Source organism: Pinus tabuliformis, chromosome 2_2 (genome assembly GCF_031772625.1).
Source record: "Pinus tabuliformis cultivar Carrire ecotype Pingquan chromosome 2_2, CPIR1, whole genome shotgun sequence".
Lineage (NCBI taxonomy): Eukaryota > Viridiplantae > Streptophyta > Pinopsida > Pinales > Pinaceae > Pinus > Pinus tabuliformis.
Window position 1 is genome coordinate 645,669,224 of NC_142300.1, and position 9,112 is coordinate 645,678,335.

Below are 9,112 nucleotides of genomic sequence, written 5' to 3' on the forward strand. Positions count from 1 at the left end.
CACACTGAAATATTGGGTCAAGTACTATTATTGGACACCTGCGTATATTGTGATTTGTAGCACCTGACACTCCTTTGAAACCATAGTTCCCTCAGCTATTTGAAGATCACCCCTTACCTTTTCTTCTAGATCAGATTCAATTGTCAGGGTTTAACTATTGTTGTCTAGATCAGATCTAACAGTTGGGGTTCTATCATTGTCATACATATCAAATTCAGTAGTTGGGTTTCACAGTGAAAATGAAACTCTTTGTGCATTCACGGTCTTAGCCGCCATAGTCTAGATTAGATTGTCGCAGCACATTTTGCAGTACCAAGACCTTGGGGTTTTTGGTAATACAGTTCAGGCCCAATGTTCATAGGTTATTTGGTAGAATCAAGCTTCCTGGAATTCGGGTACTGTAGTATTGATCAGCTAGGAGTAACACTCTGTTCGAAGTAAAAATAAAAAATAAAAAAATCTGGGGCCATCTCGAGACACTTGCAAGAGACCTAGCCCATAAGATTCAGGATGATGAGTTGGTCATCATGCTACAATTCACTTGTAAGCCCAAATTTGCAGGCAATCCCAAATTTTTCCCAACACAGCTTCAAGTGATCCACATCACTAGATTCCTGAACTTTCCCTCTTTCCAAGCATACTACTCTTAATTACGCTCAAAATTTGACCAAGGCTAGTGCATGCTTGGTACGAGGTCTCAAGTTATGGAAGTTATACAGATGCCTCGTGAATCCATGCATGAAGAACATAGTGTTGATGCACACATAGAAGGAGAATCCATCCATCACATTCATTTCCATGGGGATCACCAATATTTGAACCACCGAAACCCAAGTTGGACATGTGCGAATTTGAGGGCTCTAACCCCGCAGTATGGGTGGCACAAATGGAACAATATTTCCTCAATAATATCTAGGAGGATGGAGCTAAAATACATGTGGGATCCATTTACTTAGACCAATAGAGATGGCAAGGGTGGAAGTGTCATCAGAATGTTATCCAGGGAAGCCAACTTGGAACATGTTCTCAAAATCCATTTGTGACTACTTTGATTTGGAATCTCAGTTTTTGGGTCTTCTCACTAAGTTTAGGAAAACAAGTACAGTAAGGGGCTACATTGCAACTTTTTAAAAATTGGCCATCAGAACTAAAGGACTAGGAGATGCATTTTACTTGGAATGTTTCATCAATGGTCTAAAGGAATCCATCCAAGCCCATGTCTAAATGCATCACCCAACTACTTTTTTGGACACATGTCACGAGGCCTTAGATGTAGAAGTCACCATAAATTCCGAGTCCAATCATCCAAATTTTGTCACAAAGGCATGTCCTACCCAAGCAATGGACCCTACCCAAACACTTAAGGTTCAAAAGATGTTGTCGGCAAAAATGGCCAAAAGAAGGAAACAAGGACTCTGCTACTATTGTGATGACAAGTACTGCATAGGACATAAACACAAGGAACCAAAATTCTTTCAAATTGATGCTACTAAAAACAACTTAATTGATGAATCTCCATCCACTAAAGTGTCTGAGGAAGAAGAAGGTGAACCCCAAACTGATTCAGACAATGATATCATACTTGTACCAGATGATCCATTTATATCACTACATGCCTTGGCTAGAATTTATTTGCCCCAAACTCTCAAAATCTAAGGTTTTATTAATCATCGACCAATAGTGGTGTTGATTAATAGTGATAGCATGCATAACTTTGTCCATAAGAGAGTAGCAAAATTTTTTCATTATTTTGTACGAGCGATATATATTTTCCAAGTCTTTATCGATAATGGGGGGACCATGAAATGTGAAGGATGTTTTGAAAACAATAAGCTTCATATGGTGGATTATCACCTAAAAACCCACATGTTTTCCATTGAAATGGGTGGTTGTGACAGTTTCCTTGGTGTTGAATGGCTCTGCACACTGGACCTTATCACAATGGATTTCCAAGAGTTATATATGAGCTTTAAGTAGAGCGACCACACTCATACATTGAGGGGACTCCATGCATGTGCTCCTACTATCATCAACTTGCATTGAATGGAGAAGCTTTTAAAAAATGACCATCATGGGGTAGTAGCCCAATTTAATTCCATCCAGGCCATTAAATCCACTCCCCCTAATATTCATCCTAATATGCAACAGGTATTAGAGTGCCACCAACGGGTCTTTGAAAAACCTAAGGAGCTCCCACCCTTTAGGGGTAAACATCATCATAACATCCCTTTGCTCTCGAGTGCCCAACTGCCAAATGTCTCCCCATATCAAAATACTTTTGCACAAAAGAATGAAATTTAAAAAATCATCAAGGAACTCCTCAAAGTCGGTGTTATTCATCCCAACACTAACCCGTATTTATCTCCACTGGTCATGGATCTAAAGAAACATGGAGAATGGCACATATCCATGAAGAAAGTTGACATTTCAAGACAACCTTCCACACTCATGAAGGCCATTATGAATTCTTGGTCATTCCATTTGGTCTTTGTAATGCTCCATCCACTTTCCAGAGCCTCATGAACCACCTTCTGAAACCATATCTTAGAAACTTCGTCCTGGTCTTTTTCGATGACATTCTCATCTACATCATAACATGGGACAAACACCTTCATCATGTTGACAAGATTGCAATTGCTCCAAGATAAAAAAATTCTTTGTCAAATTATCCAAGTGCTCCTTTGGCATTGAAGAAATAGAGTATTTGGAAAACATTGTGGGTCATGATGGAGTGAGAGTTGATCCAAAAAATATTCAGGTAATGCAACATTGGCCAAAATATTTAAGAGTTTGTGGGGATTTTTGGGTCTCATGAGATACAATAGAAAATTTTCCCAAAATTATGGATGCATTGTCAACCCGTCACCAATATTCTCAAGAAAAATTCATTCCTCTGGACTGGCACAACTCAACAATCCTTCTTAGCTCTCAAACAGGACATGTGCTCCACTCTAGTATTGGCCTTACCAAACTTCACCAAATCTTTTGTGATTGAATGTGATGCTTTGGGTATGGGCATTGGCGCAATATTAATGTAGGAAGGTAGACCACTGGATTTCACCAGTTAATAACTCCATGGAAAACATCTGGGTCAATATACATATGAGAAAAAAATGATGGCTATCTTACATGCAGTAGACACTTAGCAACCATACTTATTGGGCTGTTCTTTCGAAATCTGCACTAACTGTCATAGCCTAAAATATTTCCTAGATCGGCATCTATCATCACCACAACAAAACAAATTTCTTGCAAAAATATTGGGATATGATTATGAGATATTTTAAAAGAATGGGCATGAAAATGTAGTGGTTGATGCCTTAACGCTCCAGTTTAACGATGAGGGCACCCTATTATCCCTTTCTCTATCTATACCAGATTGGATTGAATAAGCCTATCACAAATGTTTCTCCCATTCGTATATGTCCCATCTCATTAACAAATTACGAGTATGTCCTAATTCCTTGGAGGATTACTCTTGGAAGCATAAGCTTCTCCGCTATAAGGATAGGGTGGTGTTGGCCCCAACCTCCAACCTCAAACCTCGCATCTTAGAAGAGTTTCTCTCCTCTCCCATTGTTGGACATTCAGGCATTCAGAAGGCTTATGCATGTGCATGTCACTCCTTTTTTTGGACCTGCATGAAGCATGGCATTCTTACTTTTGGAGCTAAATCTGAAGTATGTTAGCACAAAAAGGGGAAATGATCAAGCTACTGGGCACCTTGTGATGCGAGAGCATGAGACATGGAGGAAAAAATCTTCAAACTTATTCCAAAAATACAAAAAATTCTACAAGCAAAGGAGTGGGATCCTTTAGCCATCAATTTCCATGTTTTTCTAGTTTAGCATAGAGATAGAATCTAGGAATAAATCATGATCTAATAAATGTTAAATAGTTAAGCCATAGTGGAGGTTCTTGAGGAGAATACCTCATTGAACAGATAGGATTAGTTAATCATAGTGGAGTTTCTCGAGGAGGATGTCTCGCAAAACTAATAGTTGCAATAAATTAAGCCTCTATTTTAGGATTTGGTTGTTAACACGAACCAATATATATGTAAGTTTGATGCTATTGTAAAGGGATTTTTTACCACATACTTTTACTGCATATTTCTCAAAGGAAGAGGGCATTTCTATGTGTATTGGTCAATCCTGGAGGTGCGGTGACCTCTGGAAACATTTATGTGCATATGAACTGTATTTGTCTGTTAAACTAGTGTTTATGTGTAATTTGGCTTCACGGAGTGTTATTTGTTAAGGTCTTCTAACAATGGTTTGGCTTTGTTTCCAACTAATATCTTAATTAAATTCTGTTGGAGTGGTTTTCCTTTATATCAGTGTGCCCTGTTTCCTTTATATGCATTGTTTATTTCCATAGACAGAACTTTGGTTTACACTGGAAAACTGTGGAAAAATTAGTCAAAATTGAGATCCGAACTTGAAATTCTATTAAATATGGTTGATGTCCTTATCGAGTCTGTAACCATTATTGCATCACAGTGTTTGAATGGAGAGGGACTGACCCTTTGAAGTGTTGAAGTCTGAAGTTGCGACTTTCGGATCTGAAACACTATAAAGGGGGACTTATAACCTATCAGGTCCGCGGACTTATTGCATCGCAAATCCTAAGTAGGAAGAGCCTAGCGAGGGAGCATTGGAATCGCCGATTGTGACTGTCGATAACACTACAGTGTTATCACATCGGAAAGGGTCGTTATGTTATTGTTCTGTTCCATGGGAACTGCCAATAGCGATTACCGATAGTGTTATTCCATTTTATGGAGTAAAGACCCCACTGAGAGTATACTTTTGTATCAACCCTTTCCCTTGGAAAAACCCTGCCGATAGTGCAATTACGTGTTAACACATCCCTTTGGAAAAGCCGTCGATAGTGTATTTTCATGCGTAATAACACTACGGCAATTAAACCCCGCTGATAGTGTATTTCCATGAATAATCGCATTATGGCCATTTGAAGCCGCCGATAGTGTATTTCATGCACAGTTGCATTAATTCCATTCAAAGGCCCTGCCGATAGTATAATTTGTAATTCCTATGGAATTACAGTTTCGATAGTGGAAAAGAGGCTCTATTGTGTAAATTGTTCCTGATAACAAGGGTTGGGGCAATTAAGGGGAAAGGAGTGGTGATAGTAATCGAAAAGGGGAATTTATAAACAGTCAATCTAGAAATAGATGACTGATACTCCAATGGAGGAAGAAGAAGGAATTCCATCAGATTTAGAAGAAATTGTAGCAGGATTTGCAAGACTGTCTATATGACCTGCACCTAGGCCACCATTAGTGGTATCAGAGCAACCTTTTGACACTGCATTGAATCTCAGAAGCAAAAGAAGGAAAGTTAATATGGCTTTCAGAGTTGGAAGAGGACAAGGACATGGTAGAAGAGGATGGCCAGTTGCAAATGCTAAAGTAATGGAAGCTATGCAATAGATGCAGGAAAGATTAGAGGCATTAACAATAGGAAGAAATATAGATGATGGGGATGTTAGTGAGCCTGAGGTTGAAGATGAAGAAGAGGAGGAGGTTGTAGTAGTTGCTCCTGAGATGAGATTCTTCCAGTCAGTGTTGAGATCCATAGCTAGGCCAAAGACTGAGGTTTCAATATATGAAGTAGGACTGAATCCAGAAGAATTGATAGACTGGATTAATGGCATGGAGAAATTATTTGACTATGAAGAAACAAAAGATGAGAAGAAAGTAAAGTTCGCTGTCACCAAGCTAAAAGGACATGCAACACTTTGGTGGGATGGAGTGCAGGCAAAAAGAAAGAGACTTGGCAAGAAACCTATCAAAAATTAGAGTAGGATGGTAGCAAAGCTAAGAGGTAAGTTTCTACCAAGTAATTATCAGCAAACCTTATTCAGACAGGTGCAAAATCTTAGATATAGGTCTATGACAGTGAAAGAATACATAGAGGAATTATATAAGGTAAGCATAAGAGTTGGAAAAACTCAGGATACAGATGAGAAGGTGGCTAGATATGTGAATGGTCTTATGATGGACATTCAAGACGAGATAAGTATATTTTCTCCTAAAACAGTAGAGGAATCTTATCAGATGGTACTGAAAGCTAAAGAAAAACTCGTGAGGAAGTAGTCTGCCAGAGGGAGAGGTACTTTCTGAGGAAGGGGAAGTCAAGGTGGTAGAGGAAGATCAACAACACCTAAAGATGGAGCTAGCAACAGCTCAACCCAGCATGCAACCACAGGAGGTGATGCAAGTGGCAGAGGGAATTTTTATAGAGGAATAGGAGGCAGAGGAAGAGGAAAAGAAGTAAGATGTTACAGATGTAACAAACTGGGACACAGAGATTTTGAGTGCCCAGAGAATGCAGGAACAAGTCAGAGGAATGCAATTGTTGCTCAAGTTGAGGGAGAAGCAACAACAACAGCAGTGGTGGAAGAAGAAAATATACCAGAGAGATGAGAATCTTCGGTAATCAATAAATTTTTTCCCAAGCCAGCAAAGTTGATAGTTGAACCATCACAAAGAAAGACTTTGTTCAAAACAATGTGTACGTTTCAAGGGAAATGTTTTCAGATGATCATTGATAGTGGCAACACTGATAATTTAGTCTCTACAGAAGTGGTGGAGAGATTGAAGCTGAAGACAATAAAACATCCAACACCTTACAAGGTGTCATGGTTACAAAAGGGACATCAGTTGTTAGTGAATGAACAGTGTGAAGTTTCAGTTGGGCGGACAAAATTGTATGTGATGTGATGCCAATGGATGTGTGTCACATATTGCTTGGAAGACCTTGGCAATATGACACATGATCTATGCATGATAGCAAAAGAAACACCTACAAGTTTGGTAAAGATGGTATCAATCATACATTACTGCCTATGAGAGAAGAAGATGCATCAGGAAAGAAGACTGATCCAAAAACTCTGTTACTGGGAGGAAAGGAATACTTGCAGTAGATTGAAGAGAATGAGGTAAATTTTGTTGTAATTTTCAAGCCCAAGGTAATAATGACTTCCACTAAAGTTTTTTATTTATCCATTGAAATTCAAGAAATGTTGGACAACTATTGTAATATCATTGTTGATGATTTACCTAATGAGTTGCCACCCATTAGAAGAATCAGCCATCATATAGATCTGATTCCTGGAACAAGTATACCTAACAAAGAAGCTTACAGAATGACTCCTACAAAAAATGAAGAGGTTAGGAAGTAGGTGCAGGAACTGCTTGACAAAGGGCTGATAAGAGAAAGCTTGAGTCCTTATGCAGTACCAATAGTGTTGAGTCCAAAGAAACATGGAGGCTGGAGAATGTGTACAGATTCAAGAGACATCAATAAAATCACAATCAGGTACAGAATTCCTTTACTTAGGATTGAAGATTGAATGGATTTCTTGAGTGGAGCAAAGTATTTTTCAAAACTAGATCTTAAAAGTGGGTATCATCATATTGGGATAAGAGAAGGGGATGAGTGGAAAACTGCCTTTAAGACAAATGAGGGATTGTATGAGTGGAGAGTAATGACTTTTGGGTTGTCAAATGAACCAAGTACGTTTATGAGACTCATGAATGAAGTTCTTAAAGAATTTATTGGTAAATTTGTAATAGTATATCTGGACGATATATTAGTTTGCAGCAGGACTAAGGAGGAGCACATGAGACATCTGAATTATCTCTTACAAACGCTACAGCAACACAAATTATTGTTGAATTTGAAGAAGTGTTCATTCATGAAAGAAGAGTTAGTGTATTTGGGTTTGTTATTTCTGTTGAAGGGCTGAAGATGGATCCAAAGAAGATCAAGTCAATCATGGAGTGGCCTTCACCTAAAAGTGTTTTTGAGGTAAGAATTTTTCATGGTCTTGCTAGTTTTTATAGGAAATTCATAATTAATTTTAGTAAGATCAATGCCCCTATTATTGAGACCATAAAGACGGATAAACAACCATTTAGATGGACTACTCAAGCAGAAAAGAATTTTCAGCTACTGAAGAAGAAGATCATTGAAAAACCTATTTTGGTTCTACCTGACTTTAGTAAGCCTTTCCAAGTGAAGTGCGATGCCAGTGGAGAAGCCATTGGAGGTGTTTTAAGTCAAGAAGACAAACCTATAGCATATTTTAGTGAAAATTTGAATGATTCAAAGAAGAAGTATTCTTCTTATGATAAAGAGTTCTATGCAGTTGTGTAGTCATTGAAGAAGTGGAGACATTATCTAATGTCAAAAGAGTTCATACTTTATTCAGAAAACTATGCACTACAGCATATTATGCAACAGCCAAAGCTTAGCCAGAAACATGCTAAATGGGTAGAGTATCTTCAAGGTTTCCATTTTGTCTTGAAGCACATAAATGGCCAATCAAACAAAGTTGTAGATGCCTTAAGTAGGAGAAATCTATTACTTCAAGAGAGTCAAATTAAAGTATTGGGTTTTGAATTTCTAAAAGAATTATATGAGACAAATCCATATTTTAAAGAGGCATTTGCAGCGTGTAAACATCCTGTTTTGATGGATAGGAATAAATGGTTGGATTATTTCTTACAAGATGGACTGTTGTGTAAGAGAAATCAACTGTGCAAACAAAATTGTTCTATGAGGGAGAATTTAATCAAAGAGAAACATAGTGGTGGATTTGCAAGACATTTTGGTATAGAGAAGACTTATGAACAGTTGAACATATTTTCTTTCTGACCAAAAATGAGATCTGAAGTGGAAAAGTATGTGAAAACTTGTAAAATCTGTCAATATGCAAAGGGAAGAATCCAAAACATAGGTTGGTATGTCCAATTACCAATTCCAGATAGGCCTTGGGATATGGTAAGTATGGATTTTGTTTTGGGCTTACCAAAGACTCAAAGGGGTAATGATTCAATTTTTGTTGTAGTGGACAGATTTTCAAAAATGGCACATTTTATTCCATGTTATAAAACTAGTGATGCTACTCACATTGCTAATTTGTTTTTCAAGGATATTGTAAGACTGCATGGGTTGCCTAAGAGTATTGTCTCAGACAAAGATTCCAAATTTTTTGGACATTTCTAGAGGACATTATGGAAGAAGTTGAGAACTAAACTGAGTTTCAGTTCTGCCTATCATCCATAAACTGATGGACAGAC